This window comes from Cuculus canorus, chromosome 9, assembly GCF_017976375.1.
Source record: "Cuculus canorus isolate bCucCan1 chromosome 9, bCucCan1.pri, whole genome shotgun sequence".
In the NCBI taxonomy this organism is placed as follows: Eukaryota; Metazoa; Chordata; class Aves; order Cuculiformes; family Cuculidae; genus Cuculus; species Cuculus canorus.
The window spans coordinates 27,465,453-27,492,756 of NC_071409.1; the positions used below are offsets into that span (position 1 = coordinate 27,465,453).

A 27,304-nucleotide genomic window follows, 5' to 3' on the forward strand; every position below is an offset into this window, starting at 1 on the left:
CTGTTCCAGTGCTCCACCACCCTCTGGGAGAAGCATCTTCTCCTAGTGTCCAGCCTGAAGGGAAGCAATGGCCCACATAAAACTGCAGCTGTGGCACTGTGGTCTGTTTCTGCCTCAGCCCCGAGAGGAATGGTGAGTGGATGGAGTATTTCTTCTTTAAAAGGCTTAATGCAGCATCACTTTGACTTCTTGTGGGGAAAGTGTCAGGGCATTTATTAGACTGGGCCAGGAGAGTCACCCTGCCTGGAACTGCTTGGTAGTTCCTCTGGTATTGCAGGAGATGTTAACGTGGGCGCTCAGAAGAGGCAGCCCAAGAAGGTGGCAGTACTGAACGCTTCCATTGTGAAGCAAAGTGTGAGGGCTTTACCAGGGAGAACGTTCTCTAAACTACGCCAGGTAACTCCAGCATAAAAAGTAGCTATGGATATTAAAGTCAAGTGCTGCCTGGTGCTGTGGTCCCCGATGAATTCAAATGCCCACAGGAAGCACAAAGTTGGTGCAGCTGGAACAGGAAAGGTTGCACTTGGAGATGGTGTGGAACCTGAGGGAAAAATATCCTGTTGGTGCTGCACCAAAGCCCGTTCTTCACACACCACGGCTTTGTGAAGACGTTGATGCTTTCCTAATACTAGGATTGAAATGTGAAAGAGAAGTGTCTCTTTTCAGAGAGAGAATTGTCACTGTTTTGGGGTGGGAGAGGAGAGAAACTCAAAAACGCTAACCATGAAGTGAATTACATGCTTCAGGACTCTCAAGTTCCGAAGGCAGCACCCCCAGCACTGCACCCAGGCCCTGCCCTCCCTGCTGGTGTTGGCGAGGAAGGGTTTTCCTTCCCTCTACCTCAGTTTCCCCAACTGGGGACCAACCGAAGCTGGTGGAAGCCGCAGAGATGAAAGCAGCTGTGCTTACTGTCATCTGTGAACTGAACAAGCTGCTTATTTTGTGGTAATCCACACGTAATATAAAAGGTCACTGCGATTGTACAAGTGAGGCACTATTTTTAGGTGTAAAGGTTATTATGAAAGTGGAAATGGAAAATAACCTGAAAAGAGGAATTGAAAACGCAACACAAATGTTACCCATATTTCACTGAAAACAAGAAATTACTGGGGTCCTGACAGCTCCCCTCCTGCCGCCGGGAGGGATTTCATAACCATGCGTTGTTAACCGTCACATCTCTGCGTGACTCGGAGCCTGGTGAGCAGGGCTGGGCTGGGAGATTGCCACAGTACCTCAGCTTTTTTTTCTGTTAAGGCAAGGATTTCTGTCAGTTTGGGGCTCTTCTCTTTTCCTTGTCAATAAGGATGTTTGAAATCATTTCCATAGAAAGGCCCATATGTTCTCAGCATGAACATTTGCAATAAGTCTGTGCTGCCCACAGCGGAAATCCTTCCTCCATCTCTACAAGTGACCCTCTAAAGCCGAAACTGTCTCGCTGGAGGTGGGAGTGTTCAATGTGATGATTCAGGAGGGGTTTGGTGTAGATTCATGTGTTTCTGCTCTCCTCTATGGGCTGGGATTTGAGGGAGCAGAAATGTCCACCCTGAGATGCTTCTGCCTTCTGGGCAGCTGTTCTGCTTTGGAGAATTCTCTTGAAATAGAAGTGCTTCGAGAAACCTAAATACAAGATAAACTGACATCTTTTCTCTGAGAGAGTTGGGGTTGTTCAGCCTGGAGAAGAGAAGGAGACCTTAGAGCAGCTTCCAGTGCTGAAAGGGGCTCCAGGAAAGCTGGGAAGAGGCTCTGGATCAGGGAGTGCAGGGACAGGATGAGGGGAATGGTTTTCAGCTGAAAGAGGGGAGATTGAGATGAGATCTTGGGCAGAAATGTTTTGCTGTGAGGGTGGGGAGGCCCTGGCCCAGGGTGCCCAGAGCAGGGGTGGCTGCCCCATCCCTGGAGGGGTTCAAGGCCAGGTTGGATGGGGCTTGGAGCCCCTGATCCATGCTTTTGGAAGGAGCCAGCTCTTACCCATTAGTGTCCTGGCTTCTCCTGTTCGCTAAGCCATCACCCTGCCAAAAAGAATTAACACCGTGCTTTCTTTGCAGTCTCCGGACCAGAGCGCTGGCTCGTCGCTTGCTGCTGCCCACTCCTACAGCACGCGGTACGTATTGCTTTCACACAGACAGAGGCACCCAGTGCTGGAGGCACGGAGAAACAGGCTGCTGGAAATGTAATTAATAGGTGTTTGGGACACGTATATTTTGAGAAGAAGATGCCTGAGGAAGCAGTGCCAGCATTACCGTGGAGCTTTTCTGCTGTTGAAGAGTTCCCATTGTGCCTCTGTACCCGGGGAGTCTTGCACTTACATAGGCAGGTGTAAAACCTTCCTCGGCGAACATGTTCAGGGGCTGTTTCTGCAGAGCCCTGCCACCAGCTGCAGCGTTTCCTGCTGTAGGTAACACCACTGCTTTCTGACATGATTAATAGCGCGCAGCCCCGAGCTTGAGAAACAGCTGTTGCCAAGATCAAGCCTCCAAATGAGGTGCCAAACAGCAATGAAGCAGGAAAGCCCCAAAACCCAGGGAGCCTGGAAACAGGGAACTGGTTTGTGTTTCTCTGCCCCAGGGTGTGAATCCAGAACAGCTCTGTGTGTGAGCACAGCCGGGCCAGGAGTTTTCCCGGTCAATAATCACGACCTGTCGGTGCCCCAGCAGTCGTGGTACCCAGCTCTGAGCAAGGGGCTAGATTCCTCCCTGGCGCAGGCTGCCTCTCATAGAATCGTTTGGGTGGAAAAGATGTTTGAGATCGTTGAGGAGCTGCAGAGCCTGGTTGTGCGCAACCGAGGTGTTTGCCGAGAAAACCAGGTGTCGTTTCTGCTTGGGGATGTGAACGCTGTGAGCTGTCATTTCTGCTTTCTCTGTTTTATTATTTAAAAGACAGAGAACAAATAAGAGAAAATGAACTGCAAATAATGACGAACAGTACTTCCAATCCAAATATTTGCTCACATAATCATGTGGAAACTTTGATGACTTGTGAAGGTTTCTAGCACTGTTTATGACACAGCTTGGCCTGGAGACTGTCAAGATGATCTTCTTGCGATGTCAGAAGAGCCTTGGGCACCGAAAGCTCCATTCAGGGCTTCTCAGCCTTTCCTGTTCCTCAGAGAAGTGGGGTCATGGAAAGACAGTGGAATGTAGTGGATTTACTGTCTCAGAGCGTCCCTTCAGAAAGGATGCTGCAGCCTCAGGAAGCCGTGTGCCCCTTGGACACGTCTCTCAACATCTCTCTGCTTTCTTAAGGACTGCTTAGAGAGGTCATATGGTCATATTTGTGTTTGCTGTGTTTGAGGCTGGAGCTGGAACCAACAACCAACGTTACCCAATTCATTCTTTCTTACCTTTTTTTTTTTTTTCCCCCTAGTTTGAACCTGTGGAAACTGAACCTAATATTCTTCTGCAGTGCTGAGCAGAAAGGTTGTAGTCATTTGGCTTCTCAAGCAAAATAGTGCAAACTTCCTTATCTACCTGAAGTGCAGGTTCAGTTGTTTTATGGCCCAGTGAAAGGACAGGAAGTATACCCCATGGCAACGGGAACTCCCTGATGGAGAGTGGCTTCCCTCACTCAGCGGTGTTGCAGCTGGCTACGTAACCTGGTGTGAGACTTCGGTAGGTACCCAACCACTTGACCTCTGATTTCTTGGGAGCAAAGCTTCTGGCCAAGGTGTGGACTTCAGCCTGGTGTTTTAAGCACCCTAATTCACAGGTAAGTGGGTTCTTGTCTCTTCACCACACTGCCTGATAGAATAACTGTTAAAATTATTTAAAAATGTGGATCAAGCTGCTCCAAGCCCTGTCCAACCTGGCCTTGAACACCTCCAGGGATAGTGCAGGGATGGGGCAGCCACCACTGCTCTGGGCAACCTGGGCCAGGGCCTCCCCACCCTCACAGCAAAACATTTCTTCCTAAGATCTCATCTCAACCTCCCTTCCTCCTTTAGCTGAAAACTGTTCCCCTCGTCCTGTTCCTGCACTCCCTGATCAAGAGCCCCTCCCCGCTTTCCTGGAGCCTTTTTCACTGCTGGAAGGTGCTCTGTGGTCTCCTTGTCTTCTCCAGGCTGAACAACCCCAACTCTCTCAGCCTGTCCTCATGTGGGAGCTGCTCCAGCCCTCGGATCATCTCCGTGGCCTCCTCTGGACCCGCTCCAACAGCTCCATGGTCCCTCCTGTGCTGAGGACTCCAGAACTGGTCACGCAGCCCTCTGTCTCCTGGTCTGAGGGACTCTTGTTCTCTCAGCTTGGCTTTTGGCAGCTGCATTCAGCAGAAGACTTGAGCTACTCGTGCTTAGCTGTTTCAGCAACACGAGGTAAGGAGCGAACAAGTCTTCTACCATGGACATGAATGTAGAAAAGCTTGAGCACGGAGCTGTTAAATGCCCTTTCCAGGAGTAATTGTGCACTTGCAAGAGAGCCAAGCCTGAAGTACAAGCTTTCAGAGGTCTTTTCACTTCATATAATTAATGATCTCCCTTCTTGTAATTAAAGAGGTGCAATTAAGAGTGATACAAATAGCAAGGTAGCGTTTGGCATTTACAGAATAACACAGGCTGTGCGGTTTAGGAGGTTTTGTCATTAGTGGCCAGGCATTTCTTGGTCATTAAAATATCAAGAGATCCTGTACAGCGCTGGGTGCTGTTGATTTGTGGTCAAATCTAGCACACAGGTAGCAGGTGGCATTTCTACAGTTCCTGTAGGGAATAAATCCTAAAACGTCAAATTAGATTATTTGGCTCTTTCTGCTAAAGAAAAATGTCTGCAAAAACAACTGAGGGAAGAGGAGGTAGGAGGAAGGAGAAGGAGATTTTCTCAATTTGAAAACCAGTATTTTAGCTTACGGGTGTTAAGGTGGTAAAATCAAGAGGCGTTAAAAAGCAGAGTCATGGGGAAATGTTTTCTGCTTTTTGTCACCATTTTCTCTTTGCCTCACAAAGTTTTGTCCATCATAAAACACACATCCTTCCTAAACAAAACTACTCAGAATCCATGAAACTTGAGGAAGAATGTGTTTGTCCAGAAAGTGCTTTTGGAATGAAAAATTCCTGACCCTGAATGCATTACACTTTCATACTTTCTGAGAAAAATATCACAGAGTGGTTTGGGTTGGAAGGGACCTCAAAGCCCATCCAGTCCCCCCCTCTGCCATGGGCAGGGACACCTCCCACTGGATCAGGGGCTCCAAGCCCCATCCAACCTGGCCTGGAACCCCTCCAGGGATGGGGCAGCCACCACTGCTCTGGGCACCCTGGGCCAGGGCCTCCCAACCCCTATCTTAGTTCCACCAGTATTTTTCCTTCAAAGCCATTAAGCCTCTCCCAGTCCTCACCTCGCAGGGGCCAAATGTGCCTTTGAAAGCCTCCTCTACAGCGTTATTGCCAAATCTGCTGCTAAGTGGAAAGGATCAAGAGTGAACCCAGCTATTCCCACCTGCAAAAGAGTACTGCACTAACCAGGATCCTCGCTTCAGTAACTGTTCTTGCGTTAATGCTGGTGACAGCCTTATGTTAGGGAAAGATTGTTTTTTCCTGTTTCCTGCACCACGTCTTAAGAAGTGATTATTCATTGCTGCTGCTGCTTGCGCTCATCCCAACAGTTGAGTACAAACAAAGATCCTGGTGTGCCGCTGGCCTGGCCTTTCTCCAGCATCCCTGGGAGGCAGCTTGGTGTTTGGAGGAGGAGCAGGTGCTGAGCTTTTCTCTCTGGCAACCAGTGGTAGGACTCGAGGGTACGGCAGGAAGATGCCAGGGAAGGGTTAGGTTGGACACTGGGAGAAGGTTCTTCCCCCAGAGGGTGGTGGAGCACTGGAACAGCTCCCAGGGAAGCGGTCACGGCACTGAGCCTGACAGTGTTCCAGAAGCATTTGGCCAATCCCCTAAGCCCCACGGTGTCAGTGTTGGAGTGTCCTGTGCAGGGACAGGAGTTGGAGTCGATGGTCCCTGAAGGTCCCTTCCAACTCAGGTCATTCTATAATTCTGGGATATCTTCCTCACAACTAGTGTGCCTGGAAACAGAGGATGCTTTGTCTATCTCTTTAAAGGCCCTCGCGGTGTTATGGCCCTGGTGCAGCGTTTGCTGAATCTATGGTGACCATTAATGAGATTTGTTCGGTGTCAGAAGCCGAGCTGACAGACAGGCAAGGACAGCGTCCTGTGGTTTGGCATGGGGAGAGTAATTCTTGTGGGGCTGTTCCTGCTTGTGTGAGCGTTTTCAGAGCATCTTTAGAAGTGCCAGCCTCTCCTCTGTCATCTGGCTTTTGTTTGTAAATCCTGACTGAAGGCTTTCAGCTCAAACATAAAACTTTGTTTGACCTGAGCAGCACCAGGCAAACCTGGGATCAAACCTGTGAAGAAGTGCGTTTATTACTGTTATAAATTTAATCCAGATCTTTTAGTGAAAACAACCAATTCCCTTCCAAAGGGATTCTGCTTGAAAGCAGAGCTACCTGAGCTGAAGGTCTTAAAGACGTGATAAACCTGAACAATGTGGAGGTGGGGTGGACAACTAGGTCACTCTTGGCTTGCTCTGGAGGTGGAAGCAATCCACTCCCTGGAGAAGTGCTGTCAGCAAAGCAGTGATTTCTCTGATACTTGCATGTCCCTCTCCTTGAGGATGGAGGCAGGTTTCCAAAGACCTCCCAGGCTCCTCCAGGTGAAGCTGCCCATCCTAACGCCTTACAGCATCCCACAGGAGAATGAAACACGAGAGAAATGCAGAAGTGATGTTTGGCTTCCTGCTACCAAGACACCTTCACCTTTGGTCACCTTGGCTTCAGGGAAGGTTTCTTCACCTGCCAAGTATCACCCTGTTACATTTTGTTCTTGGCAGATTCCATATGAACAATTTAATCCAGTGCCCTGCTCTGCTGTGCCCAGTACATTGTGGTGGGCGGTGAGCAGAGTGTCAGCCAGGACATGCTCCATTTGCTGGGGAGAGCCCAGGAGCAGGCTCATCGTGGCAGAGCGCACTCGCCACGAGCGAGCAAACAAGCCGACAGGAGCCTTACGGGTCATGGAGGTGCACCTGCAGCCAGGGCTCTGGACCTGGGCCAGGTAGTCCCTTCCTTTGTCTTCTTCTTTTCTATCGTCCTAAGCCTTTTCATTCATCTCTCTTCCGTGGGCTAATGCATGCTTTTCCAGGCACGTTTTATCACTGCCATTTTTTTTCTGCTCGCCCTTGATCCGTGGCAAAGGAACCGGAGTGTCAATTGTTGGGGTCCAGGGAGGGGACCCGGGGTGGCAGATGGCTGCTGCAGTGGGGCTGAGCCGGGGCTCATCCATCACCGCTGCAGGCAGAGCGCCTGGGCGGCAGCACGGCCACCACTGCCATTTACAGCAGGGCCAGCGTTCGAAGGGTTGAGCCCAAACAGGTAATTGTTGGTGGAGAGGAAACATTTTTCACTGCTGACGAGGAGCAGAGGGACAGGGCTGGGGTTGTGCTAATGCCAGTGTGAAGGATGAATTCATCACAGGTTCTTTTTTCCTTTTCTTTTCTTTTTTTTTTTTTAAATTTATTCTGCTGTGATCGACGCTGTAATGCTCCCAAATGCCAAGCAGACGGTGAGTCTAAAGCAGAAACCTTTCTGTGAGCCAAGCAGATGGGCTGTGCTGAGACCCCCACTGCTCTTGCAATTGTCAGAGAATCAGAGTCATGGAATGGTTTGGGTTAGAAGGGGCCTTAAAGCCCATCCAGTCCAGAGGGACACCTCCCACTGGACCAGTTGCTCCAAGCCCCATCCAACCTGGCCTGGAACCCCTCCAGGGATGGGGCAGCCACCGCTGCTCTGGGCACCCTGGGCCAGGGCCTCCCCACCTGAACAGCAAAACATTTCTCCCTAAGCTCTCATCTCCATCTCTTTCAGCTTAAAACCATTCCCCTTGTCCTATCCCTGCACTGAATCATTCCCATCAGCGAAGTCAAAGTGGGAAGATATTCTCTCACTCCTCTTGCCCAGGGACTGGTTTGGGTTGTGGTGCCACAGTGGCATTCGTCTGCATCGGATCCATCAGCCGTGGGCACGCAGATGGCACAACTGCGCAAGAAGGCAGATGTGGTTAATGATGAGCCAGCTTTCCAGTCTGTGTGCCTCCAAATGTATTTCCAACGGAGATGGACACCTGCACAAGGACTTCACTCCTGCCGGATCCCAGCGAAGAAGCTCCCAGAGGCTTTGTGGCTCAGAGACCGACCCGCAGGCAGGGCCAGATGCGGTGGTGACATCGCTCCAAGGAGGCTTGAGGCATCCCGGTGTTCCCGCTGGCTGGTGGCTCTTGAGGGTTTGTTGTGGCTGCGCTTGGGTGCCGCCCAGGGCTGTCAGTCAGGCAAGAATAGCAGTGAAAATGTCTACTGTGCCCAGGCTCGTAGGCTGGGCGTAAACTTAGCAGTGACACCCAAAACAAAAAAAAGAGAAAATAATTAGAACTCAACTGTTTCTCTCTATTTTTAGTTCTAGATATTTTCAGAATCCAGCCAGTTCCAAAGCTGATTTCTAAAATTATTCAGTCCCTTTTTAGGGAAATTTCTGCATTTCCACACCCCAATTTAAATAGTTTTTAAAGTATTTTTGAAAGTGACGGTCTAGGCTGACTGAACACAGCTACTTTGGCTGCTGGAGTGACTTCATGTTTGTGTTTAGGAAAGAGACAGTAAATAAAGGCATTATGATGGGAATTGGCAGGACTGTACGTGTCTGTGCGCAGCAAACCTTAATTCTAGGTTTCAGTTGTCATTTGAAAACAAATCCTAAACGCTGCTTTCCTCCCCCAAATGCAGCACTGCTGGAAAGCAATTCTGGGATGTTTTCAAGCAGGAATTTTCAAAGACTTTAATTCATCATCTCCCTCTGCTCTGCCGCAAATCACTTGCACGGCGTGTGGGAGGGCGGTCATTTGTCTGACTTCAGCCATTCCGCATCAAGGGTTTAAGCCTAAATTCACTGTTGTGGATCCCTTGTCTTTCAGAGAGAGAGTGGCACCACCAGCACCCATCTCTTCTATAGCTACTCCAGTCCAGATGCTGTGATTCCGAGTGGCCACGTTTGGGGAAAGGCACAGCAATGGGGTGGCCAGGAGGAGCAGGGAAGGGACCATCGTCCAGGGCTCAGGTGAGGCCGCACCTCAAATCCTGGGCTCAGTTTTGGGACCCTCACAACAAGAAGGACATTGAGAGGCTGGAACACGTCCAGAGAAGGGAACGGAGCTGGGGATGGGTCTGGAGCCCCAGGGGTTCTGGGAGCAGCTGAGGGACCTGGGGCTGTTTAGTCTGGAGAAGAGGAGGCTGAGGGGAGACCTCATCACTCTCTGCAGCTCCTGGAAAGGAGGTTGTGGTGAGGTGGATGCTGGGCTCTTCTCCCAAGTGACAAGGGATAGGATGAGAGGAAATGGCCTCATGTTGTGCCAGAGGAGGCTTAAATTGGATATTGGGGAAAACTACTGAAAGAGTGGTGAAGCCTCCATCCCTGGAGGGGTTTAAGAAAGAGGAGAGGTGTCACTTGGGGCCGTGGTTTGGCAGGCACGGTGGGGTTGGACTGACAGTTGGACTGGGTGAGCTGAGAGGTCTTTTCCAACCTTAATGATTCTGTGATTCTATGATTTACCTATCCAGTTCCTGTTACCCCTGTATTACTGTGTGTTATCGCAGTAATATCTTCCTCTTTGCGCTCTGCCGTGGGAGCACTCGGTTGGTGCTGTCTGATCGAACGCTTTTGGCCATGGCAGGCAGTGTTGTTCCCTCTGCAGAGACCGACTGAGCAGTGCTTTCCTCAGACTTGCTCTATTCTGACTTCTGCTTTGCCCAGGCTCTCAGGTTATTCCTTATGCACCGGCTGCAGGGACGGTTGTGTTCGTTCATCTTCCTACTTGTGGAATATTTTGACATTTCCTTGCATCTGTTGCAAGTCCATCCTGTCTTTAAATAAATATCTTGCTTTACCGTGGGAAGAGGTCCAGGAGCTCCCACCTGGGATGCATCTTTCCAGCTGTCTGAATTTTCTTCCTTCTTTCTTTTCCTCTTCACTGAGCTATGGAAACAGAGGCTTGGAGGGATGCAGGGTTGGGGTGGTTTTTTCAGTTTTAGGCAAAGAGGAGCAGCAGCAGATCTGTGGTTCTTATAGTTTGCACCCACCGTCCTCTGTGTTCAGTTATGTTTTGGCCAAAGACTTCCAGTTTCCAGGTCAAAGAGAAAAGTCACAATTTTCTTTATCAGGGAAGGGGAAATAATAGAATGTTTTGGGTTGGAAGGGACCTCAAAGCCCAGGGACACCCAGGGGCTTGGAGCCCCTGATCCAGTGGGAGGTGTCTCTGCTCATGGCAGGGGTGGGACTGGATGAGTTTTGAGGTGCCTTCCAACCCATTCCATGATTCTGTGATTCAAGCTGTGCCACCAGGACAGGAACCAGCTCAAGCCTTTTCTCCTGTTCCCTTTCTGGGAAGGACCGCATCTCCTGCAGCAGCGCATGGTCTCTGCAGCACCTTGGCAGTGCTCGGAGGCAATGGGCCCCCCCTCCCCGCGGAACTCCAAGGACACTGGTATGGGCAGAAGGCTGGGGTTCCGTTCCACCCACATAACTCAGCGTGAGGTGAGGCTTTCAATTGAGGACGGTCATGGTGAGCCCCAGCCCTGAGGTCCAGGTTGCGGCCCGTGCCCTCAGCACCCCCTGACAGGGTCACTAATTCAGGGTGAGCTTGTGCAGCCGAGAATAACAGGTTCCTAATGTTTTTTCTTTATTGTAACTGGAAACTTCTAAGCAACAGGTTCATGTTTCTCCTCACATATGCCTCGCATATTTGCCTTTTCTTGTTTTGGCTACAGCTATCCTCCCAGGACCCCACCAGCACACAGAGCAGCATATGGCCTTCGACTTGCTTCATTTCCAGCCCTCATTTTTTCCCACAGTAAACCAGACTTTTTCAGGCAATACTAATCCCTCGTGCCTGTCACTGGTAGAGAAAAGCATTAATAACTGCAGTTATCCTGGAAATACCTGTCACCCACATTTGTTTTTCGTTTCCCTTTGGGTAATCACGCTCCAGATCTAATTACTGCAGAAATTTCTTTTGCTCCAATGCGCAGCATTTTGGGTTACCTCCCCGGCTGGTTGTGAGTTTGACTCTGCCAACAATGGGAGATCGTACTGATTTACAGCAGCCATGGATCTGCTGCTTCACCCCTTCATTCCGCGTGTGGTTTGGTGGTGATGGATGCCTTCAAAGAACCACGGGGCTAAACTTGCACTGATGCAGAGTGGGGTCCGAGGGCCAGCAAAGTCAGGGAGAGGCTTTCCTTGGTCTGAGCAGGCTCAGGATGAGCAGCTGGGAGAGCAAGGAGAAAGGAAGAAGTGTTTTCATCCTTTCCCCCCAGTGTCCTCTGTGCCTGCCCGCTCCCGCTTCATCTCAGGGAGATGGAGCTGCTGTTGGGGACGGTGCCATGGGGAGGAGGCACTCTGCTGGTGTCGCACGCAACAGTGAGGACAGTGTTTGGGAGCTACGGTCAGAAAGACAGAGTCAGAGTTAGATGGTTCTCCTCCTCTCTGGCTGACTCTCATCTGTGAGACAAAATGTCAGGGGTGAGGCTGATGCAAACACCTGAGGGTAGCAAATGCCAACGGACGGCCTTTTTCCTGTGTTTCCTCAGGCTGATGTTCAATTTTCCTGGATCAGCAATAACTTCCACACGAAGAGGCAGCTCCTCTGCTGCCTGCCAGCGAGGAGGAGCCGAGAGCAGCATCCCTTGGGAGCGCCCTGGCACCTGCAGGTCAGCACAGACAGCCACTGGGAGAACTGGTCAGACTGGAGAATGAGGCAGAGCGGTGGGGACAGTCAAACTGCAAAATAAACCTCTATGTAAGACGACACGTGAGTTTGCCACTGACTAAAAGGGTAAAAAGGAGTCCCCTGGGACAGAGGTTCCTGGAGTGGGGCGAGAGTGGGGACTGGGCTGGGAAGGGGGCAGGGCAAGTGGCAGCATTGGGTTTTATGTATAATTCACCTGTGGGATCGTAGTTTTGGGCAAACCAAATAGCCTGAGGTACAGCAAACACAGCATTTGAGAATCTTAGGGGCTGTGGACAAGGCCGTTGCACTGCAATAACCAGAGGTTATGATTGCAGATGGAAGCAAATGGTACAAGGAGAGTGTATATGAACTGGTGCCTGGGCAAAAGCACCCAATTGCCCCATGGCGAGCAAGAAGGATAGCGTCGTGTGCCCTGGAAGCAATTCACGGACAGGACGCCGACTCTTGGGACTGGGGCTGTAAGTCTGAACCTAGCACTTAAAGCAATCATAAGTCGATGGATTTGGGGTCTTTACTGGCTTAGCTTTAGCAGCTGAGGCCGTGCGAGAGAACTGATGGTCAGGACAAAGCTCACCCAAGCACTTCCACTTAAAGAGAAACAAAAAAAAAAAAAAAAAAGATTTATTGTCCACGAGAGGCAAGAGGGGAAGCATTGAGTTTTGCTTGTTTTGCTCCCCAGCAGTATTCAGGACATAAACAGAGAGAAAGGGCTGGAAAAGAAAAAAAAAGGCAAGAAAGGAAAAAACAAAAGAGAGACAAGATGTCTTTTCTTTTTTCCTTAATTAATCTTGGAAGGCAATGACAGCGTAGGATGAGAAATGGGGAGTAAATGCTCTGCTAACAGCTCTTCATAAAGATCTCCCGGTTTGACAAATGAGCTCAAAGCCACAGGACTGGGAGCCGGGGCTCTGCCAGTCCATTAGAGAGAATTCCACCGTCAGAGGGAACAAGCAATGAGTGAAAGGATTGGGAGAGGCAAAAAAACCCAAAAAAGCCCCTGAGACCCCTCCAGAAATGCCCTCAGCCTCCCGGCTTGCAGTCACTCAGGGCTGTGGATTGAAAACCTCCTGGTGCCTGCTTGGGCCTTGGTTAAACATCTGCCTTTGCTCGGTGGCCTCGCAGCTTCCCCCGCTGCGCACGTGGCGGCATCTTCTGCAGCTGAGCTGCTTCGGGAGGTCCCGGTCAGAGAGCGACTGCGAGCGCAGGGGCGGCTGTAGGTGCAGGAGGGGCGGCCACCACCAATTCCAGCATCTGGTGGGACAGAATAAGAAAGGAGCAATAGAGGACTTAAACAGAAGGATAGGATGGGACATGAATAACATGAAAGAGGATGAGAAGAGTAGAGAAGAATGGAATGGACTAGAATAATCTGATTTTTCTTCTTAAAAGCAATAAAACCCTACACTAAAAGCACTAAACCCTACAGTAGTCACATTACATTTTAATTTGGTCACCATTGCTTTCTGGAACTTTGATTCCTTGACTATAACAAATTTTGTCTTCTTGCTTGCATCCTGATTATTAATCAGCAAACCGGGGCTGGCAGTGGCCTCTGCAGTCACCTGAGAGTGGTTAGAGACACGTAGAAGTTGCTCCCCCAGGACAACCCAAACTATAAACTTTATTGCCCTATAAAGAGTAACCTGCAACATCTGAGGCTTTTTAGGGATCGATAAAAATCAGTGTTAACTAAACCATCAGCGGCTGCTACCCCCTTCCTGCAGCCCGCTCTGCCATTCAGTTCCAATTACGCTAAACTGGAACTCGGAATTTTGGGTGGAAGCCAAGCTGTCAATCCCGTAATCAGTTGTGAACAATGCAGGCAGCATCCATCTAATCTGTAAATGACCGGCTCGTCTGAGAGACTGCTGTAATGATGCTAAAATAACCACTGCGGTGGGAATTACTCATGTCTGGAAAGAGAGGGGAAAAGTAAAATCCCAAACAGGAACTCTTGGCCCCAACTTCAAAACGCAACGCAGTCCCTTGAGGGCTGGTAAAAAGTGTTAAAAAAATGGGGAAAAATTAAAGGTGGGGGATTTCAGGTGTTTTTAGGCACACAGGTAGGTGCCCTGTGATGGCAAATGATCACGTAGGGTAAGGAAAGGAGGCGGACAGGGCCTTCTCAGTGTCGCGTGTGAGATGTGAGTGGTTGGAGCTCGGTGGAGAAGCAGTGCCTGGAATAAATCATTTTTCAGGAGCGCATCTTCCTGTCAGCCAGTCCAAACACCTGAATATTCAAGTGTAGGCAGCGAACAACCCCCTGCAGTGCAGCAACCGCCAGCGCGCTCACAGATCTCGGTTTAACCAGGGTACTACTTAATAGGTGTGAAAAGAGGCTGCATGCAAAATGTAAACATCTATCGAGGAATGCCAAGCTTCATTTAGTGGAGAGGTAATGGCAAATTGTGCAGAAAAAACAAGTAAATAACATTTACTCGGATCTGGTCTTGATGGCAAGGTGGTATTGTTTGTAAACTAAGCATCAAGTGAAGCCTGGGTGGAAGACGCTGCAGATGATGCTCCGCTTGCCATCACAGGAGCTGCCTGGCATGGGTTTGAGGATGGGATCACAACTTTCTAGGGTAATTGAGAGCAACCTATAAAGCGTGAGCCCATGGGTGAGGGCTGGGGCTTTGCCTGGAGAGGGTGCAGGGTCCGAGCATCCTCTGCAGACCTTGCACAACTCAGCAGACTTGGTGAGAAAGGGAGGGCAAGATTCTGGGAGGAAACAGCCCATTTTTTTCCCCAGTATCATAGAATGTTTGGATCAGAAGAGACATATAAAGGTCATCCAGTCCCACCCCTGCCATGGGCCGGGACAGCTCCCGCTGGATCAGGGGCTCCAAGCCCCATCCAACCTGGCCTGGAACCCCTCCAGGGATGGGGCAGCCACCACTGCTCTGGGCAACCTGGGCCAGGGCCTCCCCACCATCACAGAAAAACATTTTCTCCCTAAGATCTCATCTCAGTCTCTCCTGTTTAAGCTCAAAACCATTCCCCTCATCCCATCCCTGCCCTCCCTGATCCAGAGCCCATTCCCAGCTTTCCTGGAGTCCCTTTCAGCACTGGAAGCTGCTCTAACCTCAACTTTCTCATCTCCAGGATAACCCCAAGTCTCTCAGCCTGTCCTTGTACAGGAGATGCTCCGGACCTGGATCATCTCCATGGCCTCCTCTGGACTCGCTCCAACAGCTCCATGTCCTTCCTGTGCCAAGGACTCCAGAACTGGACCCAGGGCTCCAGGTGGGTCTCTCAGAGCGGAGCAGAGGGGCAGAATCCCCTCCCTCTCTGCTGGTCCCACTGCTCTGATTGCAGCCCAGGACACGGGTGGTTTCTGGGCTGCAGAAAGTCGGCTCTGCTACAGTGTGCGCCCTCTGTGAGCATTCAGGAAGAATGTCTTAAATTCATCATTTACCGTTGAATGCAGATCAAAGCCTCTGTCTGCTCTAATGCCTTTGCTCGTCTCCAGCCAGCCAGGAGCAGCACAGGTAAGAATACCAATGATAAAAAATTAAAAGCTACAATAAACATTATTGATGCTATTTCTAACGAGACAGAGGAAGAGAAAAAGAGGATGCTGCGGTGATAAATATCGTCTGTCAGCAATAAATTACAACCGTCATTGGGTTTCTACAGTGGGGCCTGACAAATTATTTTGTGGGAGTACACGCTTTGCTACGCCTTACGCAGTCTCAGCTATTCTGAGCCTGCACCTTAAAAGCGATCAATGGAATTGATTGGGTATCGATCCGAGCTGCACCACGCAGCACTGGAACAGCGCTCCGCCCCGGGTACCGCTCCTGCCCCAGCTGAACGTCTTTGGTAGGATAAGGAGCATCGGTGGGGCTTTTTTTCAGTGGTGACGGATTGGATTTAACAGGCTGAGGGAAGGGAAAGGCTGGGATCCACCCAGCTGTGCAGGGCTCACCATGGGGTCCACAGCTGGAGTTAAAGTCTGCTGTGACCTTGCCTGCTTCCTAAGTTGAGAAACTTTGCTTTTTTGTGGGTGCAGGTGTATGGGCAGCAGCCTGGCGCTGGCAGGATGGATGTCTGTCTGTCTGTCTATGACCTTCTGCTCCCCGGGCCCTGGGGACACAGGACATGCACTTGCTTCCTCCAGAGCTCTTTTTCTTCCAGAGGACGCCAGCCCTTTCTTTACAACCTGACCCTTCTCCCTGACATTAAGCTGATTTCATGGTTAAAAAAATGGATTTGATGGGTTCAGCAGGCACGTGCAGGACCGTCTGTCTCTCCCCTGGCCCTGGGTGCGTGAGCACCACTGCAGCTCAGCTTCCAGCTCTCTTGTTTCTCCTGTATCCCATGCTCTGAGCTTCATGCAGCCTCAATGCAGAACACTTCATCCCATGCCTGCAGGTGCTGGGTCTCTTGCTGGCACCAGCACGGAGTGGCAACGCCAAAAGCAGCGCTGAGCTTGCCTCTGCCACATGCCTCATAGACCTCAATTAGCAGAACAGCATAGAAAAGGGGAAAAAAACCATGTTGCAGTGCGGTCTTTACAAAAGCCATTCATCCCAGTGCTCTTACTAACAGACATCAAATGAGATTCCTGCAGTAGATGATTTGTTTTGTCCTTCTCCTGCCGGCTCAGATTAATCTCCGCTCCTGAAGTAGTGGTGTCATTTCTCAGAGACATACGGCAGCAGGAATCACGGAGTCCCATAAATTAGAAACAATTCAGGATCCATCCATCTTCCTTCCCGCGCTCCATCTCTGCACCTTTCTGCAGGGCAAGGGCAGGCCCCGCAGGTACCGGCACAGCCGCCTCTTTGTAGACTAATAAATAAAAGAACCCCTCAAGATGGGAGAGGCTTGAACAACAGAGGAATTTTTGTGGTCGAAACCAATTTGCCTTCTGCTGTTTTCCTTCCTTTCGATCCAGAGGAGGAGCCGTGGTGGAAATGCCATGTCCCTGAGAGCATCCCTGCTCCCCTGGCTCAGCCTCTGCTCGGCGGCGACGCCAGCCTCGAGAAGCAACACCCGTGTTCTAAAGATTTACCCCATCCCATAGAAAAATCATTCCCCAGGTAAGCGCCTCACTCCATTTCTGTGGCTTTGGTTCACACAACAACAGGGTTTGGTTTTTTCCTTTTCTCCCCCCTTTTTTGTGAAACGGTAGTTTTGAGCAAGAAGAGGGTTTACATCATTCAAAACTCGTTGCAACAGCTGGAGTTAAAGGTCTGGGACTTTAAAGGAGGGGGCGAGCACCGGGCACTGGGAGGTGGGGGAGTGGAAACACTCCAGGAGCAGAGGAGCTCAGCGTGTGCTGATACATCCCCATCCTGCATGCAGTGGTCTCAGACTGTCTCCTCCAAGTCCATATAATGGTAATATGGACACTAAAGTGTGTGTGTGTATGTGTATAGTGTGTATATATATGCACACATCTTTTTATATACACAGCATACACATACACACATTCTGTAGGTGGATATATTACACCTGGGTAACAAAATAAAAGCTTGGAGGAGACTGAAGCACCGCTATTTATTATTTATGGAGCCTGCACAGTGACAAGCAGTGTACAGGTGTAAAAGCAACTGCGGTCTCTCCCCTAAGGGGTTTACAAGCTTGCTCAGACGCAGACAAACTGCTTTGAGGGCCCATAGGGCTGGAGGGGGCTGGCCAAGGCTGGAAGGAAGTGATGAGGCTCCGACACTCCCAAAAACCCAGCCATTCCCTACGCACCGCGGTAGTGGTAACACTGCCGCATTGGTCCATCGTTCCCATATGCTGCTGAGGCCAGAGGTGCTGTGCGACACCGCGGTGGGGTCAGGGACCTGGAGGAGGTCACATTCCAATCCGGAGCCGTCCCCTTTCCCATGCAGCCCCCCTTGCAAAGGGAGCGAAAGGCCAGCTGTTTGTTTTGTATTAATTTTTAAAGATGCCATGTTGCGGGTGAGTGCCTTTCTGTCTCTGTCTATTTGCTACCGCTGCAAAGATTCATTACTTTGATGGATTCGTGTAATTTTTTCAAGTGCTTCAGGTGACAAACAATAAAGCAGACGTCACACTCAGCTCTGGAGCCACAGCGAGGTGAGGGGTTGGGGGAGAGCAGGGAATGTTGTGGAGGGGATTTCTCCTCAGGAAAGATGATCCCTCTCCTGTGCAAAGCCCGGGAGCTGCTGGAAAGGGCAAGGATGTGCCTATGAGCAGACCAGAGGCTCCAAAGCTCAGGCCTCCACCCCAGGGCTGCTCTAAGCTTCCGTGGCTTCAGCTGCTGCACCACAAATAGGCAGGAGCGGGGGCAGCAGGGAAGAGGCGAGGTGGGGGTGCAGGGCATTACCAGTGCTGGTGGCTTGTGGACACGCTGTGGTTATCCTTAAGAGCTCTCAAGAGCAAAAGAGTTCATCCCGGGCATTGCTCCTTGAGCAGGTGATCATCGCTGCTGGAACTGCGTGGGCTCCCAGGGAATAAATTATGCCAGACAGGCTCAATCACTGTTCATGACAGCAGCACAGGATTTACCACTGTGAGGATCACGGACACAGGTGTGCAGGGTGGCTTCAGGAACCCATTAGCTGCGAGGATGCTGGACCCAGACAACAGAAATGGCCCAGTCCCGAAGCACCCGTGCCAGGTGAGAGGAGCAGGGACAGAGACGGCAGCCAACCAGGCTGTCCATGACAGTGAAACCAGAGTCACTTGAATGGCATTTTCTATCATAAAAGTTTCAAGATGCTCTGGAGAGGTGGAGGGGAAGTGGCTTCCCCTGTGGTGAAACCAAGAGTGTGCGTGTTCCTCATGCTCAGGCCATGCCTGCAATTTTAGCTGTGATCTCTGGCTGGGCTTTCGAGGGAGTGGGGTTCGTATGATGAAAACAAGCTGCTCCCGTGGCTACAGTACTCAGCCAGCTTTGGTTTATACCTTCCAGCACGGGGAGGACATGGAGCTGTTGGAGTGAGTCCAGAGGAGGACACAGAAGTGATCCGAGGGCTGGAGCAGCTCCTGTACGAGGACAGGCTGAGAGAGTTGGGGTTGTTCAGCCCGGAGAAGGGAAGGCTGCGAGGAGACCTTAGAGCAGCTTCCAGTGCTGAAAGGGGCTGCAGGGAAGCTGGGGAGGGGCTCTGGATCAGGATAGTCCAGAGGGTGGTGGAGCCCTGGAGCAGCTCCCAGGGAAGCAGTCACAGTGCCAAACCTGACACTATTCCATCAGCGATTGGCCAATGCCCTCAGCCCTGCGGTGTGAGTGTTGGGGTGTCCTGTGCAGGGACAGGAGCTGGAGCCAATGATCCTTGTGGGTCCCTTCCAGCTCAGGACATTCTGTGATTCTCTGACGCCAGGACTCTCCAGCAGCATTGGTGCAAAGTCCCAGTTTCCCCCCCTGCCCTCCAACCCTCTGGTGCTGGGTGTCAGCCCAGTGTTGCCACCCAGCAAAGCGACGCCTGCGCCGTGCCAGCGCAGTAACCAGGCCCTGGCTCGGCAGGACGCGAGTCCCTGCGCGTGGGGGTGGCTGAGGAGAAGGATGTTATCCTGATGGGTGACTGACGCGTTTTGCACTTGAAGATTTCTGGGAAAGGAATAATGGATTTGCTAAGTATTGTTATTATTTAAGTGACGAGAGTGAAAATTGAAAAGAAAATCTGTTTACCAAAAATAACAATAGCAGATATTTGTCATCCCTGTCAGATATTCAGACCCATGCAATTTTATAGGTTTCATAAGCTCTCCGTAATTTTCTTGTTTGGGAGGATTTGCTATTTTAATGAAACCTATTTACACCAGCACTGCTGGAAAATCATTCATTAGTGGACAAGAACTATTGATTATTTTCATCCAACTCCTCAGCCATGTTCTGGCCAATTACTGTAACCAATAAATAAAGAAATATCAACCTTGCATTCCTGCCACTCTCTCTGGCAGAACTTTATTCCGCTGGATAATAGGTGTTGTGCCAGCCTCAGGGAAATGCTGTGCTGGAGAAACTGCTTTTAACATTTATGTCACATTGCCATCGTCTGCAAGCTCCTGGAGAGCAGATCAGCCCCGAGAAAGCAAAGAGGCTGCTTAGTGCTTTAATGCAGTTAGTAAAGAAAGTATTTCATAGAGTCACAAAATAGTTTGGGTTGGAAGGGAACGTAAAGCCAGTTCCTGGGTTCATGGAATCAGAGAATGGCTTGGATCAGGAGGGACCTCAAAGCCCATCCAGTCCCACCCCCTGCCACTGGCAGGGACACCTCCCACGGGATCGGGGGGCTCAAAGCCGCATCATTTACTGGATACACAATGAGAATTGCAGAAGAAATAGTGAGTGGTTGAAAGAAGTGCCTGACCGATGGCCAGATCTTAAACTTGTATTTTATTAAGCAAATATGTGGCCCGATTTGCAGAAGTCCTTAACTCTGGAGGGGGAAATCTGGATTGTTCACAGAGGTGATGGTCCCAAAAAGAGACAGACACCGCATGCAGGTGGGGAAGGTTCAAGGTTAGGCTCAACACTGCACTTAAACATAGGAGAACTTAAGCAACTTGAATTTGTCCATGCATTTGGAGCTGTGGCTTCGCTGGTCCTCAGCCTGCTCAGTAGGGAAATAGTGCATTTAAATATCATATTATCACAGAATCACAGACTGGGCTGTGGCTTAAGGCACCTTAAAGCCCATCCAGTTCCACCCCCTGCCAGGGACCGGAGCTTTCACACCTCAGCCATTCATGTACATTTTAATAGGCTTGGGGTGGGGGAAAAAGAAATCTGTCTGCAGGTTTTGTGACAAAGTTGTAATTAAAGAAGATTTTTCATCGCAAGCATCTGTTTCTCTTGACAGATATATTCTTGTTGGGAGAAAAAGAAATGCCTAAAAAATAGTTTGTTGGTCTGTGCTTTTTATAGGTTTTCATCCAAGAATATTTATCTGGAAGGGTTTTTTTTGACAAATAAAAGTTGGTATTTCCTGAAAGCAGAGCTATTGTGATCAAGGCTGAGTTTCAGCACACGTGGCTGGGTCCTTGCCGAGCTGCCTCTGCCTCCTCCGCAGCCCCTGAAGTGAGAAAGGCAGCGCTCACCCTTCCCAGACGCAGTGTCAACAAACCAAATAATTAATACATCATTAACAGAGATGAGCGAGACACAGTGGGACGGCTGCCTGGGCCGGGGGGGGCACTCGCACACGTGCGTGCAAAGGCAGATGGAGAGATATCTATACAGAGAGAGAGAGGGTTTTTCTCGAGTTCTTTGCAAGCTGAGAGGACTGAAAGTTTCTCCTGAGTAATTTCCCAGTAGTCCTCGTTAATTCCTTAAGATTTTCCCCACCTCTTTTCAAAACCTGAAGTTCAAAGACACAAAAAGGAGCTGCCTCAGCGCTTTCTTTTCCCTTTCTCTCAAAGTTTTTCAGCTAAGTCCAATCAAGCCTACTAAACTCTTTGCTGTCATTCCCCCCCGGCCGTCCTCCTTGAAGGGAAAACAGCCGAGGCTCTCAGGCACGGCTGTCTGGAGGGTTTCCCGCTCCCCGCTGTTGCAGGAGATGCCCTGTTTCTTGGCATCTGGGTCCACATGGATCCACTGAACACCTATAAATCCTGTCGCTCCTCCAGGAGGGCTGCGAGCAGGTGCTGCCCTGCCCAGGAGGAGCAGAGCGAGCAGGGGCACAAGTTCCTCTGCAGAGCAGGGGAGGTCCCCAGCATCTCTGGGCAAGAAACACGAGGAGACCATACAATCATAAAATGTTTGAGTTGGAAGTGGCCTTAAAGATCATCTAATTTCACCCCCCCTGCCATGGGCAGGGACACCTCCCACTGGATCAGGGGCTCCAAGCCCCATCCAACCTGGCCTGGAACCCCTCCAGGGATGGGGCAGCCCCCACTGCTCGGGGCACCCTGGGCCAGGGCCTCCCCACCCTCACTGTGAAGAAATTCTTCCTTATGGCTAGTCTAAATCTTCTGCTTTTCAATTTAGAGCCATTCCCCCTCATCCTATCACTACATGCCTGGATAAAAAGTCCCTCCCCAGCTATCTTGCAGCCCCTTTCAGTACTGGAAGGTCTCCTTGGAGCCTTCTCTTCTCCAGCTGAACAACCCCCACTCTCTCAGCTCATCCTCATATGGGAGAAATCCTGCACATTTTAAGATGCTTCAGCCAGTTGTACATTCTCTTCCTTACACGTGCTGCTCTCCTCAATTTTTCCCTTTTGGTATTACAAGGATAAAATTAAAGACCCTTGCTTCATTAGAAGGCAGCACCCTGCCTGCAGGCTGCATGCAGCGGCGGTGTTCCCACGTAGGCATTTCAATCAACTGTGGGTGCAAAGCGCTTTGGAAAGCCTCAGCCTCCACGCAAGGCACAATAATTAATAGCAAGATTGTAAGCAGTGATTTTCCGCTGCCCCTTGGGATGCAGGTCTCTTGGTGTCTGAACGGCTCACATCCCTATATAACCCAGAGCATTAATGCAAACTGCAGACAGTAATTATACCAGGCATTAAAGTTCTGTAATTGTATGTACTGTGCGTGTATTTATAATGGAACAGCAATAGTGGAGCCGTCACAGCGCTCCTTGCTCCGCACAGCTGTGAAAAGGCAAAGCACATAAAACATAACATAAAATCCTAATATATAAAGGTCGGGCAGTAAATATAAAGATAAGCACTGCATCTCCAGAGAAGGACTTGGGGTGCTGGGGATGAGAAGCTCAACATGAGCCAGCAATGTGTGCTGGCAGCCCAGAAACCACCCGTGTCCTGGGCTGCATCCAGCAGGGAGGGAGGGGATTCTGCCCCTCTGCTCCACTCGGGTGAAACCTCACCTGAAGCCCTGGGTCCAGTTCTGGAGTCCTCAGCACAGGAAGGACATGGAGCTGTTGGAGCGAGTCAAGAGGAGGACAAGGAGATGATCCGAGGGCTGGAGCAGCTCCTGTATGAGGACAGGCCAAGAGAGTTGGGGTTGTTCAGCCTGGAGAAGAGAAGGCTGTGGGGAGGGCTTAGAGCAGCTTCCAGTGCTGAAAGGGGCTCCAGGAAAGCTGGGGAGGGGCTCTGGATCAGGGAGGGCAGGGACAGGATGAGGGGAAATGGTTTTCAGCTGAGAGAGGTGAGATGAGATCTGAGGGAGAAATCATCCTGTGATGGTGGGGAGGCCCTGGCCCAGGTTACCCAAAGCAGTGGTGGCTGCCCCATCCCTGGAGGGGTTCAAGGCCAGGTTGGATGGGGCTTGGAGCCCCTGATCCAGTGGGAAGTGTCCCTGCCCATAGCAGGGGGTGGGACTGGATGGGCTTTGAAGTCCCTTCTATCCCAAATCATGCCATGATTCTATTCTATGCACCCAAACAAACCCCGCTCCTCTGGCAAACGCCCCTGTCTAATGGGATGGAGAATCACTGGAGACGGAGAATCACTGGTCTGTGCTGAAGGGTACTCCTCGAATAAGGAATGCTCCCTTTTGGGATGGCGCTTGAGAAGGGTTTAATATTTTTAAACCCCTTGACTAAGTGCCAATTCATCAATGCATTAGAAACAGAACATTAATCTGTTCCTCCAGCCCGTGCCTTAATTGTAACATTTTCCTTTTAATGAGGTGAAGCAGGAAAATGGGAAGGTAATCGTGGCAGTGCTGATGGAGGGTTTCTTTTATAATGTTAAAACTAACGATGACATGAGGCGTGTATTATTCCTATTCAGCAAAGGGCTTTCCCCTCTGGAGGAGTAGGTTAGCAGTAGAGGAAGCACACCCCATGGACAAGGTGGGTCTCCATCCCATGGGCCCAGTTGGAGTAGGGGGGTCATCGCGGCAATGGAGAGGAGCGTACAGGGCAGGCAGCTCCCGTCGCTGCCCTGCAAAAGCAGGGGATGGCACATAAATGTACAAATAGATAGACATTCATGATACCTCTGACACCATTCGTGGCTTCACCAGAAGAAAAGCAGGCTCCACTGGCAAAGGACGTGCATTTTTCGGCTCTTTTTTCTGGACAAATCCCAAGCACTGATCATCATAAACAGCGATGCCTCCTCCTGGGCCTCCCTTCAGTCTCCTGTAAGCAAGAGGAGTGATGGAGACAGTAAAGCACTCACTCCGGGCTCATTCCCAAAGCAGCTTTGAAGCTGTCAGATCATTCTCCTCTGCTTCTCAGCACGTTCTTCACCCACTGGTTCATTCTGTCCTGCAGCACTGCCTTGACCTCTCCTACCCATGTCCCTCACATCAGTTGGCTTCACTCCTTGTTTTGGGGCCCTAACTCCTGGCTCTGAGGACCGCAGTGCACTTGAGGCTCTTTGGTAGCAGGAACTGTCGGTGATCCAAAGACCTGAGAAACCACTGGTGCCTCCAGGGATGTTGCTGAGATGTTCTCAGATCCCTGGTTGTGATAATGGAAGCGTTAACTCTGCCTTGGAGTGGGGTGGCACACACAAATTCTGGGTCCCCTTCAGCCCTCTTTTTCCCTATAATTAATCTTATCACTTCCACACCATCACTATGAGATGGTCTCACCTTCACCTACTGCAAGGCTGCCTCCTTTTCCACCCATGACCAGGTCAGCCAAGGTAGTCAGGGCCTGGAAATTTGCCTCAGGCTTTTGGGGAACTTTATTCCTCAAAAATAAAGGAAAATATTTCGGCCTAGAAACTTCAAACATGATTTAGTGCCTTGCCCAGAGCAGAGAGCGTTGCGCCCAGAGAGACAGGAGCATCTTCCATTATTAACAAAGGGATGTGTGCATGCACTGAGATCTCCGCGGCAGATGTGAGCACCAGAAAGAACAGCTCAGGGCCTGATTCTCTAATTGTTATAATTATACTGGGGCCCTGAGAACTGTTTCAAGCGCTGTTGGTCTCCCCGTGTTTACTGCACCGGTGTGACATCTGCAGCGGTGACCTCAGGGAGTCAACGCAAGCGGAACCGCTGAAGGCGCAGGGGGGAAAGTGTGCTGGGAAACCTGCTACGGGCACATCTGGGGAAGCTTTGTCTTAAAAAGAGATGAGAAGTCAAAACAGCAGAATGCTGCAACAAATTACCAGTCAGAAACTCGTGGATTCGGAAAAATTGTTTCAGGTCTCTGCGTATTCACAGGTCTGCTGGAGCGGTGGCCAGAGGAGATTGAAGACTTGAGCCCTCAGGCGACGCTTGGGAGAGGAGTGCCCAACATTCAGCTGGGTCCCTGGGCAAGCACCGAGCTAATGACAAAGCCATAGAAGAGGTGTCAGGGAGGCAGGCCACCAAGACCTCTCTGCAAGGGATGCACAGCCCTTCCTTGCCGAACCTCCCCGTAAAGCCGGCCGGGGGCACCGACACCGTGCCCACCTGAACACAGAGGTCAGACACGTTGCTGAAAGGCCCAGCCCAAAGGATGACCCTTCATCCCCCTCCCTGTGGAGTGTCTTGATGATCCGCTCCTCCTCATGCTCCCAACAGCCCCGCTACCCAAGCATTACAGACCAGGCCAGCCTACCTTTCTCTCTCCCGATCCACCTTTCACATCTTCCTCCTCACGTGCACCGTGCTCCCATTGTTCCCTTCACCTGCCTTCCTTTCTCTTCCTAAGGAAACATCAAGGCTCAGCATACGGCAGTGGCTCTGCTTTCCCCAGCGTCTCCCCAGCTCGTCCCGTGGCTACGATCCTTCTGTCTCCTTCTCTTCACAGCTTCATTCCCACCTGTATTTTCAGCTCCACCTTCTACTTCCTCCCTCTTCATAAAATGTCTTCACGAGCTCAAACCTTACTTTGTATTAAATCAAAGTCTGAGCAGTGTGCAGAGGCTCAGGAAAACAGGATTTAAATGTTGCCATGCCCATTCACATCAGATTAAACCTACAGAGGTAATTTACTGCTTAAAGAAACTGGAAAGCAGAGGGCAGCTCATTAATGTCTAGGATTATTATTATTATTGCACTAAAACAGATCTTTTTCATTTTATTTCTATTCCTACTGAATGCAAATGTGTGATACAAATAAGAAAGTCTGCCCCTACCAGTCCTTACGGGTCACTATTGATTTCAGGAGGGAAAAGAAAAGGAAGAAAAACAGCAGAACATGAACACTCCAAGAGTCTAAAACCTCACAGAGGCAACAATTTAAAGGATTTCAAAGGCTGTTTTCATAAGCCTTTTGGGACTCAAACGTAGCATATTGATTAAACTTCGGAAGCAGCTAAAAGCAGCTCCAACACGGCTAATTAATACAGTGATGCCCCGATGCCCCTTCTACTTGTTTTACCAAGCTTCAAATCAATTAATATTCACAGCCCTGATGAAAGCAGAAACTCTGTTTATCATTTGATAAATCGATCAATGTATTGATTCACTCAACATAATTAACTGACCTGTCCTGTGGGGTTCAACATACTGTCCTGCAGATGCTTTTGGGGTGACACTGGACAAGCAAACTCACCAAGACTCTTGTTTTGACTCTGTAGGCAAAATGACGGGGTCGCTGATCCGAGGCAATGTTTTGTGTTCAGCCAGCGTAGCCCAGTCTCTGCAGACCCTTGGATGATGATGTTTCACGGAGCAAGGTCTGTAAATGCTCCCTGTTCGCGTGGAGCTGCCTGTGCTTGCGGGACACCCTGATGGCATTTAGGATGTGCTCGGACGGGGTTCGAGGGCAGCACCTCCTTCTCTGGGGAAAATCCATTTACTTCTTACTTTAAAGGAAAAAGTTCACATGGGGATGCGGTGTCATCTGTATTTGTTGGCTTCCTCCTCCCCCTTTGTTGTAGAACTCCATGCATGTTCTCCATACATGCCTCATTTCCTCATCCACAGAAGGAGAATCGCTTTTCCACTTTTCCACCCATTCATGGAGGTGGCTGCAGGTGCAGTCTCTCACCGTACATCAGCTCAGAATGAGCTCAGTGCTGCCATAGCTGCGACTGCAATAGAATATTGTACAATTTGGCAAAATATCCCAAAATGAGACTTCTGTTCTCCCAAGTCTCCTTGGACCGAAGCTCACATGTGACTTCAAGTTCCTGTCTTGTAAATATCCTCATCTGAACCTGCTCTGAAGAAGTCAGTTGCGTCCATGAGACCTTCTCAAAGGTCTTTAAGGCGGTCCTGTATTTAGGCACAGGAAGGAGCCATGTTTGCAGCCTTCTGGTTCCTTGAAGGTGAACTACTGGTCAAAGCGATACAAGGCAGGACCCCCGTGCAGAGTGCATCGGGATGGTGTGGTAACCAGGGTGACCCAAGATGCAGTGGAGGCATATGGAATTGTAGAATCACTGAGGTTGGAAAAGGCCTCTCAGATCATCCAGTCCAACTGTCAGCCCAACCCCACTGTGCCTGCTAAATCGTGTCCCCAAGTGCCACCTCTACAGGCATTGTGAACCCCACCAGGAATGGAGACTCCACCACCTCCCTAGGTAGCCTCTTCCAACACTTCACCATTCTTTCAGTAAAGACATTTTCCCTAATATCCAATCTAAACTTCCCCTGGCACATCTTGAGGCCGTTTCCTCTTGTTCCATCCCTTCTTACTTGGGAGGAGAGCCCAGCACCCACCTCACCACAACATCCTTTCTTCTCCAGCCTAAACAATCCCAGTTCTCGAGGATTGGAAAAATATTCGAAACA

At 50.2% G+C, this 27,304-nt stretch overlaps 1 protein-coding gene and 2 long non-coding RNA genes across 19 annotated transcripts in view; 2 read left to right on the forward strand and 1 right to left on the reverse strand.

Moving 5' to 3' along the window:
• Positions 1 to 815: 815 nt before the first annotated feature.
• Positions 816 to 3,807, forward strand: LOC128852998 (uncharacterized). The gene is made up of 3 exons (XR_008451171.1): positions 816 to 1,197; positions 2,046 to 2,101; positions 3,364 to 3,807. It is a non-coding gene; the product is annotated as an uncharacterized LOC128852998 (long non-coding RNA).
• Positions 3,808 to 4,041: 234 nt separating this feature from the next.
• On the forward strand, positions 4,042 to 17,342 carry LOC128852995 (uncharacterized). 2 transcript variants are annotated; one of them, XR_008451165.1, is made up of 4 exons: positions 4,042 to 4,306; positions 8,954 to 11,833; positions 12,100 to 12,243; positions 14,891 to 17,342. It is a non-coding gene; the product is annotated as an uncharacterized LOC128852995 (long non-coding RNA). The 2 variants fall into 2 exon arrangements; XR_008451166.1 differs by lacking the exon at positions 4,042 to 4,306 and having other exon boundaries at positions 8,962 to 9,096; positions 11,625 to 11,833.
• A 1,988-nt stretch (positions 17,343 to 19,330) lies between these two features.
• Positions 19,331 to 27,304, reverse strand: part of LOC128852994 (uncharacterized) — a 143,798-nt gene continuing 135,824 nt past the window's right edge. For 11 of the 16 annotated variants that reach the window (XM_054074073.1, XM_054074066.1, XM_054074068.1 and 8 more), the window contains 5 exons: positions 26,121 to 26,601; positions 25,182 to 25,269; positions 24,748 to 24,906; positions 23,621 to 23,765; positions 19,332 to 22,651 (listed from right to left, as the gene is read on the reverse strand). The gene's annotated coding sequence lies outside the window, so the exon portion shown is untranslated. Of the gene's footprint in view, positions 22,652 to 23,620; positions 23,766 to 24,747; positions 24,907 to 25,181; positions 25,270 to 26,120; positions 26,602 to 27,304 lie in introns of all 16 variants that reach the window. The other 5 variants (XM_054074059.1, XM_054074063.1, XM_054074062.1 and 2 more) reach the window with 1 other exon arrangement.